Source organism: Aedes aegypti, chromosome 1 (assembly GCF_002204515.2).
Source record: "Aedes aegypti strain LVP_AGWG chromosome 1, AaegL5.0 Primary Assembly, whole genome shotgun sequence".
In the NCBI taxonomy this organism is placed as follows: domain Eukaryota; kingdom Metazoa; phylum Arthropoda; class Insecta; order Diptera; family Culicidae; genus Aedes; species Aedes aegypti.
The window spans coordinates 248,527,085-248,540,437 of record NC_035107.1 but is presented as its reverse complement, the minus strand read 5'-3'; positions in this window follow the sequence as shown (position 1 = coordinate 248,540,437).

Genomic DNA, 13,353 nt, shown 5'->3' with positions numbered 1-13,353 from the left:
ATTTATGAATTTCAATCCGATTTCTTGTGGCGAATTTTCATAAGGGGTTCCTATGTTTATCGATAGTCCATTTGCCTGAGTGTGGAGCCGTTGGAAAACCTAGGGAAAATCATGTATTAGGAGACTCGGAAACATAAGTTCGAACCTGGATCACGTAACAAAAAAAAAACAACTCTGATTAGGAACATTAAAAGGTACACGGAGAAATATTTTTACTTAATTTTTGACTTTACTTTACCCAAAATTAAGTATATCGATTATAGTTTCAACCCAAAATCTCTCGGTTTTCTCTTTCTCCCACACGAATGTTGTCAAAAATAGAGAGAGCTGCATCTACCCAATGGGGGTACTTTGGCCCAATAAGCCAAATTTGGGTAAATGCAACTTTTCTCATGTTTGGGTCGAAAGAACTCAATTTTGGGTTAAATCAACCCAAAATTGAGTATATTTTTCTAATGGAATCAAAGCCAAACTACCTAGTGGGGACCTTGGAAATTTAGCCAAAATTGAGTTATTGGGCTCAACTACGGAATTGCGTTGAAACAACCCAAAATTGAGTTGAATTCCGTCTCCGTGTAGAAAAGGAGGGAAAATAAACAAACATTTTTTTCCTTTTTCTTCGATCCATGTGCTACACGGAGAAATATTTTTACCTAATTTTTGAGTTTACTTTACCCAAAATTAAGTATATCGATTATAGTTTCAACCCAAAATCTCTCGGTTTTCTCTTTCTCCCACACGAATGTTGTCAAAAATAGAGAGAGCTGCATCTACCCAATGGGGGTACTTTGGCCCAATAAGCCAAATTTGGGTAAATGCAACTTTTCTTATGTTTGGGTCAAAAGAACTCAATTTTGCGTTAAATCAACCCAAAATTGAGTATACTTTTCTAATGGAATTAAAGCCAAACTACCTAGTGGGGACCTTGGAAATGTAGCCAAAATTGAGTTATTGGGCTCAACTACGGAATTGCGTTGAAACAACCCAAAATTGAGTTGAATTCCGTCTCCGTGTATAAAATTTTGACACTCCTCACTTCAGAGACTTGGAACGAGTAGGCCGTTTATCAGCCGAATAATTCGCCAAAAGTGGCTCTACAGCAGCTCTTAATTGCGATATAGTTCCAATAAGCTCTGATAGCCAAGCCTTTAAGTCGACTATAGAACCAACTTGGTGCCGTTTTATACGGTTTAGTGGTTACTTGGGTAGTAGCAAGAACACGCTTTATCATATTATTCACTATGTAGAGGCACCGAGTCTACAGAACAGTCCTAATGCGTGCAACTACATACAAGAGGAGAATGTGATTGTGCCTTAAGACTATTTATCGGCCGATGATGAACTGTCTTATATAGCGATGTGTTGGAGACTAGTTAAGATAGTGGAGGTAAATAAAACGTATTGAAGATCTATTAAATTGATTAAAGAACTATTTGTTAGTTAAACCAGTAAATAATAATTATAAATAGAAAAAGCGAAGAAGTTTATAAAAAGATTGATTCAGGTCAAAACGGAGGCAAGGTAAACTATGATTAATCTTTGAAATGAAGTGCTTATTATCAAATGTTGTAGGCTGGCGGAGATTGCAGTGTGAAGAGGCAGAAAGATAAACACTATACAATTATTGTCATAGCGAGGAAAACTATCCATGTGAGTCAAAGATGTACTATAACTAAGCAATATTTAAATGAATAATATAATTGCAATTTTGAGCCGCTGTGAACCACACACTGCTTCAAGAACCAGTTTGAAAGATCCGAACATCCTCAAAAATGGATAGACAGTTATCAGGGGACGGATCTAACCTCACTGATGATAAGACGGCGTATAACTGCGCGATTTGTACCCGTCCGGATCATGAAGAGGATCATATGGTGTTCTGCGAAGGCTGCAAAGTATGGCTCCATTTCAGCTGCGCTGGTGTGAATCGGAAGTCGAATACGACGAAAACTGGCGATGTTCTTCGTGCAGAGAAAAGGATCCGAATAACTCAAGTGATGAGGAAAGTGTAGCGGAAGATGCGATTTCGGTGGATGACACGATTGATGAAACTGGTAAAAGCTGTACCGAATAATTCAAGACAATCTCGGAAGACGAAGAAGTTTCTGCGGCATTGAAAAAGATGAAGGTGGAGAAAGAGCGTATGAAGAGAAGAATGGAACAAAAGCTAGCGCTGGCCAGGGCTCAAATAGATCTAGAAAATGAGAAGTTGGAAATGAAGTGGGCCCTGGAGAAGCAAATTTTGGAGATGAAAATTGCGTCGGAATCGGTTTTCCAGAAGAAAAAGGAAATGGAGAATAAGAAGCTGCAGGATCAGTTGAAACAGCTGTGTGATAGCGAAGTGCGGGTAGAATCGGAGATCCAGAAGTTGCAAAATCAGAAGAAGGAAGCGAAACGACTAGCAACTAATAGCAAAGTAACGAGAGTAGCGAAGTTTGAAGAATTACCGATAGGCCCGTTGAATTCCACTCCGATAGTGGATCCGGAAGAAGGTACGTCCACAGCTGGAACAAAGAAGAAGACCGTCGATCGGCTACAGTCGACCATATCCATTGTGAAGAAGAAAGGCCATGAAGCAAAGAAAGAAGAAACAGAATCGAAAGAAGAATGTGAAAGCGAAGAAGGAAGTTCCCTAGATAATTCACTTGTAGAGGATCTGGGCGAATCATCCAGCTGTAATACGAGCGATGAGAAGAAACGTAAGCGGAGAGATGCAGCGGTTCCGACGAGAGCCCAAATGTCTGCGAGACAGTTTTTATCGAGAAAGCTGCCAGTATTCACCGGCCGGCCAGACGAATGGCCGATTTTTATCAGCAGTTTCAATTCGACGACAAAGGCCTGCGGGTTCTCAAATCTAGAGAATCTTGCACGATTGCAGGAGAGTTTGAGAGGACCTGCCAGGGAGGTGGTGTGCACCCGGATGTTGCTGCCGGGGGCAGTTCCACAAATAATTGACACATTGCGGATGCTATATGGACGGCCAGAGCAATTGCTGAACACACTGTTGGTGAAGGTGCGAAAGGCTGAACCTCCGAGATCAGACCGATTAGGCTCGTTCATTAGTTTCGGGATGGTAGTTCAGCAGCTATGTGACCATCTCGAGGCAACGGAGCTGAATGATCATTTAGTTAACCCATTGCTGATACAGGAGTTGGTTGGGAAGCTACCACCATCGACGAAAATGGACTGGGTTAGATTCAAGAGACAACACTCCAAGATTACCCTGCGTACGCTATCAGATTTTCTGTCCGATCTAGTTTCAACGGCTAGTGAAGTAACTGGAATAACCGATGCACCCTCTGATCCTGGTAAGGGATGGTACACAAATTATGTCACGCTAAATTTCAACTTTTTCGACCCCCTCCCCCCCTTGGTCACGTTTTTTGTATGAGTCCTTCGAAAATTTTGTAAGGCTTGTCACGGTTGGCTTGACCCCCCCCCCTGGGAGCGTGACGTAATTTGTGCATGACCCCTAATCGCCTCGGCAAGTCTAAAGGAGGAAAACAGAAAGAGTACGAAAGTCACATCAACACACATCTCGAAGGTTCGTCGAAACCAGAACATACTAGAACGCCATGTCCAGGTCGCACTGATCATCGATTGAGGAATTGCGAAGATTTGCGGAAGATGAGTGTCCATCAACGTCGACAGGTAGTCGACCGATTTGAGTTATGCCCTTTGTGTTTGAATGCTCACGGGAAAAGTCGGTGCAAGGCAAACATCCGGTGTAAGTACGAAAGGTGCCAAGGTCAGCATAACACTTTGTTACATAGTCCAATGCCAGAAATGCGATCGGACTGCAATACTCACAGCGCGGCTGTCCAGTTACCGATAATTTTCCGAATGATTCCGGTAACCTTGAGCTTCGGGGAAAAGTCGATAACTACAATGGCTTTCCTCGATGAAGGTAGCTCGTATTCGCTGATTGAAAGCTCCATCGCAAATCGATTGAAGGCGAACGGAAAGCCACAGCCACTACGAGTGACATGGACAGCAGGTTTGAGCAGATTGGAACGAGATTCAATTATGCTTAATCTGTCTATTTCTGCTGTTGGGTCAAAAGAATCGTTTCCGATGAACAGTGTTCACACCGTGAAGGAACTTAAGTTACCTAAGCAGTTGTTGAACTATCAGGAACTAGCGGAGCGTTATAGCCATCTTCGAAACCTTCCGTTACTCGAATACCCAAATGATTCGCCAAAGGTTTTGATAGGTTTGAAACACCTACATCTATTTGCTCCCATCGAGTCACGAGTCGGACAGGCCGGCGAACCAATAGCAATCAGGTCTAAACTTGGATGGACAGTGTATGGCCCACAAGAAGGAGGCAATTTGCGTACAGCTTATGTCGGTCATCACACTTGCCAGGGTGTATCGAATCAGGAGCTGCATGATCTTCTGAAGTCGCACCTGAGCGAAACTTGCCGAGTCTATCAGAGCGAACCATCAGTGAAACGCGTGCACTTTTGGACAGATTCGAGTACTGTGTATTCCTGGATCGTATCGGATCACCGCCGATACAAAGTGTTCGTCGCATACAGGATCGGAGAAATCTTGAGTAAGACGGCTCCTTCCGAGTGGCGGTGGGTGCGTACGAAATTAAATATCGCAGATGACTTGACGAAGTGGAAGGATGGATCAAAAATCAGATCTGGTAGCCAACGGTTTATCGGACCGAAGTTCTTGTATGAAAAAGAAGACAAGTGGCCACATCCAGAGCCTCCTCGGCCGAACGTTGCTGTAGAACTTCGAGCTAGTTGCCTATTCCACAATATCGATAGCGCTGAGGCGTTGATTGATTGCACACGTATTGCTAAGTGGAATATTATTGTGCGAACGATCGCATGCGTTCTCCGGTTCATCTCCAACATTCATCGGAAGCAGCGAGGATTACCGATCGAATTACTACCAATCGATCCTGCTATTCACAAAAATCGACAATCTTCAGCTACAATAGAACGATCGTTTTCCAGAGGCGAGTACCAAGCTGCGGAGCGCCATCTGTGGAGAATGGCACAAGAAGAATCATTTTCGGACGAAGTGAAGATTCTACGCAGATGCAAAGAAGGGAAACTTGAGAAGATAGAGAGATCCAGCATATTGTTTAAGCTTTCACCTGTGCTAGATGAAGACAACGTGATGCGGATGGACGGAAGAATACAAGAAAGTGAATTCGTTCCATTCGAGCTACAATTTCCCGTTATTTTACCAAGAAGACATCCGGTGACGACCAAAGTAATTGAATACTACCACCAGATGTTTGGTCATGCCAATAAAGAGACGGTAGTTAATGAGCTGAGACAACGCTTTTACATCCCTACTATCCGTAGAGAGGTCGAACACGTGGCTCGACAATGTATGTGGTGCAAGGTGCACAAATCTAAACCAGTGACACCTCGGATGGCGCCACTTCCGGTGCAAAGAACTACACCGTTCGTACGTCCGTTTAGCTACACTGGAGTGGATTTTTTCGGTCCAATCAACGTCATCGTTGGGCGGCATACAGAAAAACGCTGGTGTGCACTATTTACGTGCTTTGGGACAAGAGCCATCCATTTAGAAGTAGTCCATAGTCTATCCACGCCAGCTTGTCTCATGGCTATTCGTCGGTTCATCTGCCGTCGAGGAATTCCAATGGAATTCTTTTGCGACAATGGAACCAACTTCGTTGGTGCAAGCAAGGAAATCGCCAAGAAGATAGAAATAGACTGCTCGGAGGCGTTCACCTGTTCACGGACGAGATGGAACTTCAATCCACCCGCTGCGCCCCATTTTGGCGGCGTGTGGGAACGACTGGTCCGATCAGTGAAGAAGGCGATGGAAGTTTTAGATGACGGGCGTAAACTGACTGATGAAGTGCTGTTGACGACTCTAGCAGAGGCCGAGGATTTGGTGAATTCTCGACCACTAACTTATGTTCCTCAAGAACCAGGAAACTGTGGATCCCTAACACCAAATAGTTTTTTGAAGGGACTTCCGACGAATCAGACGGAAAATGGTATACTACCAAGTTGTGAAGCTGCTGCTCTACGGGATAGTTATAAGAGATCACAGGTGTTGGCAGATCGTTTGTGGAAGAGATGGCTAGCAGAATATCTTCCACACATCAACCGGCGAACAAAGTGGCACAGTGAACAAGCACCGTTGGAAGTCGGCGAGGTGGTGTTCATAGCTGATGGCAATAACCGAAAGAGCTGGGTTCGAGCAATCGTAGAAGAGGTCAAGCGAGGGATAGATGGCAGGATTAGACAAGCGGTTGTCCGAACAACAAAAGGAGTCTATCGACGGCCTGTTGCTAAGCTAGCGGTGCCTGAAGTACGATGGTGTAAATCGGGCTTCGGGAAAGATCCTGCGCCGATGTTACGGGGAGGGGCTGTAGAGGCACCGAGTCTACAGAACAGTCCTAATGCGTGCAACTACATACAAGAGGAGAATGTGATTGTACCTTAAGACTATTTATCGGCCGATGATGAACTGTCTTATATAGCGATGTGTTGGAGACTAGTTAAGATAGTGGAGGTAAATAAAACGTATTGAAGATCTATTGAATTGATTAAAGAACTATTTGTTAGCTAAACCAGTAAATAATAATTATAAATAGAAAAAAGCGAAGAAGTTTTTAAAAAGATTGATTCAGGTCAAAGCGGAGGCAAGGTAAACTATGATTAATCTTTGAAATGAAGTGCTTATTATCAAATGTTGTAGGCTGGCGGAGATTGCAGTGTGAAGAGGCAGAAAGATAAACACTATACAATTATTGTCATAGCGAGGAAAACTATCCATGTGAGTCAAAGATATACTATAACTAAGCAATATTTAAATGAATAATATAATTGCAGTTTTGAGCCGCTGTGAACCACACACTGCTTCAAGCACCAGTTTAAAAGATCTGAAAACACTAAAAACAAGATTTGATTAAAAATTTCTGGACTCTGTTGTCGGTCTCGCATAGCAAGGTGACAATTTACTCGAGTGACAATGGGTTACATGTATGGCATGACTCACCACATAGTAACGCACATGCGATAGTGTCTATGCACGAAAAATCGCTAAAACGTTACGCGAAAAATATGTGTATGGCGAAATGCAGCTAACGTTTTATTTCTCAAAATTGGGAACTTTTTTCGAAAAAAGTACCGGTTGTATGTAATGATAATGACTATCACGCCTACCAAATATTTTTTCGATTTTTGCTTTCATTTACGAAAAATTGGAAAGCAACTTGAATCGCTGGATACGCCTAAAGGTAAGCAATTTCTTAGAAAGTTCTGCATTGTTCATAACAAGTCGTCAATTTTGCCAAATTGAAAATATTTAATTAAAATATGAATATTTTAATAACTGAATCATTTTCGCCGATGCCATTCTTAGCGAGAAAAAATCCCGTATATCATTTGCGGAACTCACGTGAGACATGAATCTTCGGTAGTGTCATCCTTAACCCGTTTTACGGTACTCAATTTTAGTTAGCTCTTCAAGAAAACCAAATCACCGATACTCTGCAACTAAATGAAAAAATAATAATGAGAGAACATTATAGGGTAACGGTCGTATTTTGGACCCCCTAAGGAAGTGATTTTAGTTTTTTGTCCCAACTAATTAGTTGCACAGCATAACTAAGTCAAAGCACATGCCAACATGTAGAGAAAAACTTCCTCTACAAGATAAAAATGTCCATACGGTCATGTAGATTCCAAAAAACGGCGAAAACAATTGAATTGTGAAGCTCTGTTTTTCATTATTTTGGACCCTCAAAGTATATATTTTGGACCCCCGGCATTTTTTATCGTTTGGTGACAAAGTCCACGACACTGATTGTATGATATGTTTAGTCTAATCAATCCATTGACAATGGAAAACCGAAGAAATTCTACGCTTTTAAATCAGAAATTTGAAAAAAGTTTTTGTTTACTTTTGGAAAAATTCTGACGGCTTCAATTTCTGTGTGTAACGTGTTGTAACGGTTGCATGGATGAATCGATTAAATTAAATTAATTTCAAATAAAATAAACACATTTTTTTGTACAAATGGTTGATGCAACTGCGGAATAATCCAATCTTTCCAAATGGCATGCAAATTGAGTTGGTCTTTCGATTTGAACTGGGAAATTTGAAGGAAAATGGCCCAGGGGGTCCAAAATATATAGAGGTCCAAAATATATTGGTTACCCTACCTAATATAAATAAGAACGGTACAGTTGCGTATTGTTTTGTCTCAGCATAGGGGGAAGTCCTCTATGGTCGGACAGCCTCTATGCCCGGACAGTTGAATTTTCCAAAAACGAAAAATGATATTAAGATGACGTTTTCATGTCCAAACGTTAACAAACAGTAGCTGTTAAAAGTTTCACTCTGATACAATCTACCAAAAAAATGTGAAACGATAAGATTCCATACAAGTGTAGCCACAAACGTTTCTTATAATTTAAGCTGAATTGACTCCGTACGTTGACTTCAGTAAGTTTTGCATCAAACACAATGCAACATTTATTAGAAAATGTAGAATTTCTAAGAAAAGCAACCTTTTTTGTAAACCATTGCAAGTCCTCTATGGCCGGACACTTCTTGTCCTCTATAGCGTTAGCGTAGTTACGGTATACTTCGTAGATTGGATACTAGCAACATTCATGTTTCTTTTTAATAATCTAATACTACACTTTTTTATATTAAACTTTGGGAGGGATTATTAGAGTATGTTTAAAACCACAAATGAACTTTAACACTTCACTTTTTGCAAAAAAAAATAAAACACTAAAATCACTAAGGTGAGCAAATACCTTTAAACTCTAATATGTGTTGCTTATCTTGACAGATAGGCCTATTTCGTCTGCGACTTACAGACTTCTTCAGTGTCGAGTGCTCGTTTTTTATTGTGTACCTAATCAAATGAAAGGATTGTCAAAATTACAAATTCCTGCTTGTTTGGCAGGTGGTCAATCAATGTGTTTATGTATTGTGTGTGTGAAGGTTAGGTATAAGTCTAAACAGCCAAGAGTACCCATTTCCTTGATCTTTGTTTAGTAATTTATTGTGGTTTTGTTTGAAAATTTCTATGCTTTCCGCTACGTCAAGCTTCCAAGGATTTGAAATATGTCGTAAGAGTTTGATATTTTTTGTGTTAAGGAAATGTTGTTCATTGTAAATATGTTCTGCAACTTTTGATTTGAAATGGTGTACATGTCCTTTTTCTGTGTCTTTGTGTGCTTTAGTAACTTCTGCTACGTGTTCTTTAAAACGTGTATTGAGAGTCCGTTTTGTTTGTCCTATGTACATTTTATTGCAGTGGTCACATGTAATTTGGTAAACGCCTGATTTATATAAACTGTCAATTGGGTCTTTTGTTGAACCTAGGAGAGTTTGGAGTTGATTGTTTCTACTGGTAAAAACTAACTCGAAACCAAACTTTCGTAGGATTGGGCGTAGCTTTTTTGTTTCATCGTTGTAATTGACGGCTATATGTTTGAGTCAAGATAAGCAACACATATTAGAGTTTAAAGGTATTTGCTCACCTTAGTGATTTTAGTGTTTTATTTTTTTTGCAAAAAGTGAAGTGTTAAAGTTCATTTGTAGTTTTTTTAATCTAATTCTGACTACTTTCAGGAAACAAGAATACTAAAAGCATGAATATCACTATTCCCGGACACGCCCATCTTTACCGTAACTTGGGATAGGAGAAGGAAATGTTGATGTAGCACTTACTTAATGAGAGGCCACCGACTCAGCGACACCCTCATAAGTGCTACGGAGTTGGAGGTTGTGGAAGGTATATTGTCAGGATTCGCCTAGAAAGCTGGCGATAGACCATAAACATTTGTTGTTTAAGTGTTTTCAATTTTATCTTTTGAATGCCGGCAATCAAAAGAGAAAACAATAGTTTATTTATAGCACAGACAATTTATAGTATAAAAAGTATTTCGCGAAACGCTTGTGGATTGTGCAGTAATATTTTTGCTCAATAGCCAGTAAAAAGCAAAACTGAAAAAAAAACTTCGGCGACGAAAACACGCGCGAAACCGTGAGCAAAACCTATCTGACGACGCAAAACCGAACTGTCCTGCTTGGGCTTCACGAAACACTACCCAGCAAGACGCTCCAAAACATGAAAAAAATCTCCAGCGACGCAAACACGCGCGAAATCGTGAGCAAAATCTATCGAACGACGCAAAACCGTACTGTCCTGCTTGGGCTTCACGAAGCACTCGGTCAGACACTTCTTGTCCTCTATGACCGGAAAGTGAAAACGTTAACCTAATAACTGGGATCTAATTTATAATTCGCTTTTTCATAAAGGAAGGGTACACAAAACAAACAGCAACAAAAAAAAGCATAAACAACAAAACTTTCGGTCCTTGGAGGCCTTATAAAGTGCTGTTAACAGGATGCTTTTAAGGCAAATTAGCGCACGAGAAGTAGCCACAATATATGATGTACAGTAATCTCTCCATAATTCGATAATGAAGAAACCATCGAGCTAGGGAGATATCGTGTTACAGATTACTAAAACAGTGCAAATATGCGATTCAAGGAACTATCGAGGTAGCCATTTTTACCCTAGCAAAGCTCGCGGTAAACTTACAGTAGCAAGGGACCCCTCGAGCTGGGTCTCAAGGTCGGCTTACTACCGGGCAATCGGAGGGGCTTCGCGACCAACGTGCAGATACTGTCACCTTACTTGGGTTATGAGATTTTGTAAAAAGTGTAATTTGAGGAAACTAATGGCATTTATTGAAAATCTATTGCAAATGGGGTGTTGGTTGAATTTATTGAGAATTGTTTACAACTGTGGGTGTAGAAGGGTTTGGGACACGTACCGGTACTGTTGGTGATGCTGATATCTCGATGCCGATGAACGAGCGCTCGCCGACGATGTCTCTCCGGCCGGCTGGGTGGGCTTCCAACGGATTTCCCAGCAAGGTGATGGTGGTGGTGTTGGTCGAAAAGTTGACTTGGTGGATCGGTAGTAGATCGACTTGGCAGAAAGGTGCGATCTACTTGTCTCCTGGCGTCTTCCCTCTTTGGCTTACATCGACAGAGTCCAGGACAAGGCCGGAGTGACTCTGCCGAGAGGGGTCCTCTTTGACGTTTAGGGCGCCCTTGGGGCCCGAGGAATCGCTCCTTAACAATTATGGCCTCGCAAGACCAGAGCGGCACTAATCTTTTTCGTAATGGCGGAATGGCCAACTAGGGACCACTAGGCCGAACCGTGTGCTTCGCCAACTTTCGTTGGCGTACAAAATGGCAGAGTACCGTAAGGTACCACAAAAGGTCCTGTGAGGGCAACGCGGATGGGTTTTAGAAAATTGCTTTACTAGTCATATTCTAGTCTAGCGTAAGTAGTGTTAGGGAGAAAGTTATACAGGCATTGAGGAGTGCAGTCCTACCTGATTGAACACCATATATCACCCGTATCTAGAGTTACTGTGCACGAGCTGTAGACTTAAATGCAGGAGCCTCATTGCTTGCAAGCACACGGGAGCTCGATATATTGTGAGACCTTTTTTGGTGCGCCTCATTTTTCTTGAGATGTGTCTCACTGCGGTCTCATGCGCTCCGCCACATGTGCTGTTTAAAATTTAGCGCAATAATTGAAGTTATTACAAAAGTTTTCAACGAGGATCGAAATTGTAACTCTTGGATCGCGAGTCTTCGATCATATCATGTAGGCCATCTAGACACCTGCAAAATAAGGCGCAAATAGTTGTAGAGGCTTTTCGTTACTAAGCAGTTGTTTCACAACTTGGGTACCGATGGCGAGCCATAGCGCCGAGCAGCGCATGAGACGAGTCTCCCCGAGTACACATCACCTAGTGCGCGCTTTTAAAATTTTCGTGAGCTTCCGTCTAGCGCAGCACACTGGGATTCCGATGAGCTGAGAGACGGTTTGGTCGGAGGCTCGTTAGTACATTTATGTGCTCCTGAGAAACATGTAACTCTACCCGTATCACTTCACCACTCACTTGACTTACAACGTAAGGACAATTTTAATTTTCAATTTTACGATCTAAAGCACACGAACGCCAGAACTTAAGTGAGAGATGGCGAATTAATTTTGCGCCTCAACCCTTACAATCTCTCCTATTATGAGACGTGCATTGTTACCACCCCTTTTGTATGACGTTCTACGCCCGCCGAATATGTATGTTGTTGTACCCACTCAGTTATGCTATATGTCTCCCACTTGTACCCACTCTACTTTGTAATGCTTTAACAATTTTTGAATTTGAAACGACTAACCCTACTAATCAACATACAATTTTTATCAATTTACATTTAAATAACCCTACTAACCCAACACCTACTAACCAAAGAAACGTAACAGTATCAAAACATATAAAGCACACATTAAAATTCTAAAAAATCCTGTAACACTCGGTTACACCATGAACACCAAATGTTATTATGGTTCTCTAACTTGATATTGAGACACGGAGGTCGAGTAAGGGAGAGTTTACTATACCTAAGAGCACACTTCAATCTTCGAGCTGACAAAGAAATTGTGAAGAACTATAAGCGCGTTGAATTCTCGAAGACATTTTCATCTGAATAGAAGCAACTGCTTATGCAACATCAGGCATTGCAGAATTCGCTCTCATTTGAGTATGAAGCACGATCAAAGCAAGCTAAGAAAAACATTCCATCTGTTGCGGTCCACGATCGTCATTGTATCGCAAGGTGTAACAAATCTGATAAATGGAAGCTGCGAGCGAGAGCCCCAAAGAGAGAGCGATGATAAAATCAATTTTTCTCGCTTGTTTACCGTTGGGGATAGGTGTTTTTCTTTACTGGCACGATCAACAATTCACGAACTTCAAAATATCAATAGTGTCCCCCAAGCTTGGGGCATGTTTAGAGGGGTTTTATCATGCACAACTATCCCCCCAATCTGATCAAAGTTGTAGCAGTATACGATAAACAGTCTCTCATAAAGTGCAGCATGTTATGATAGTTACAGAGAGCGATACGTGAGAGATTCTCTCAATTTTCTCAGGATTCAATCCCTGTGCAACATACATGGCGACATATGGCGTGGCGAATCGATCTATGGCGCTGATCAAAAAGGAGCTTATGGAACTGACCTATGATCTCGCTAATATAGGGTAACAGTCGTATTTTGGACCCCCTAAGGAAGTGATTTTGATTGTTTGTCACAATTAACTAATTGCACAGCGTAACCAAGTCAAAAAAACATGCTACAATGTAGAGAAAAACTTCCTTAACGAGATAAAAATGCCCACACTGTCATGTAGGATCCAAAACACGTCGAAAATAATATAATTGTGAAGCACTGTTTTTCATTATTTTGGACACACCAATACATTTTGGACCCTCAAAGTATATATTTTGGACCCCCGG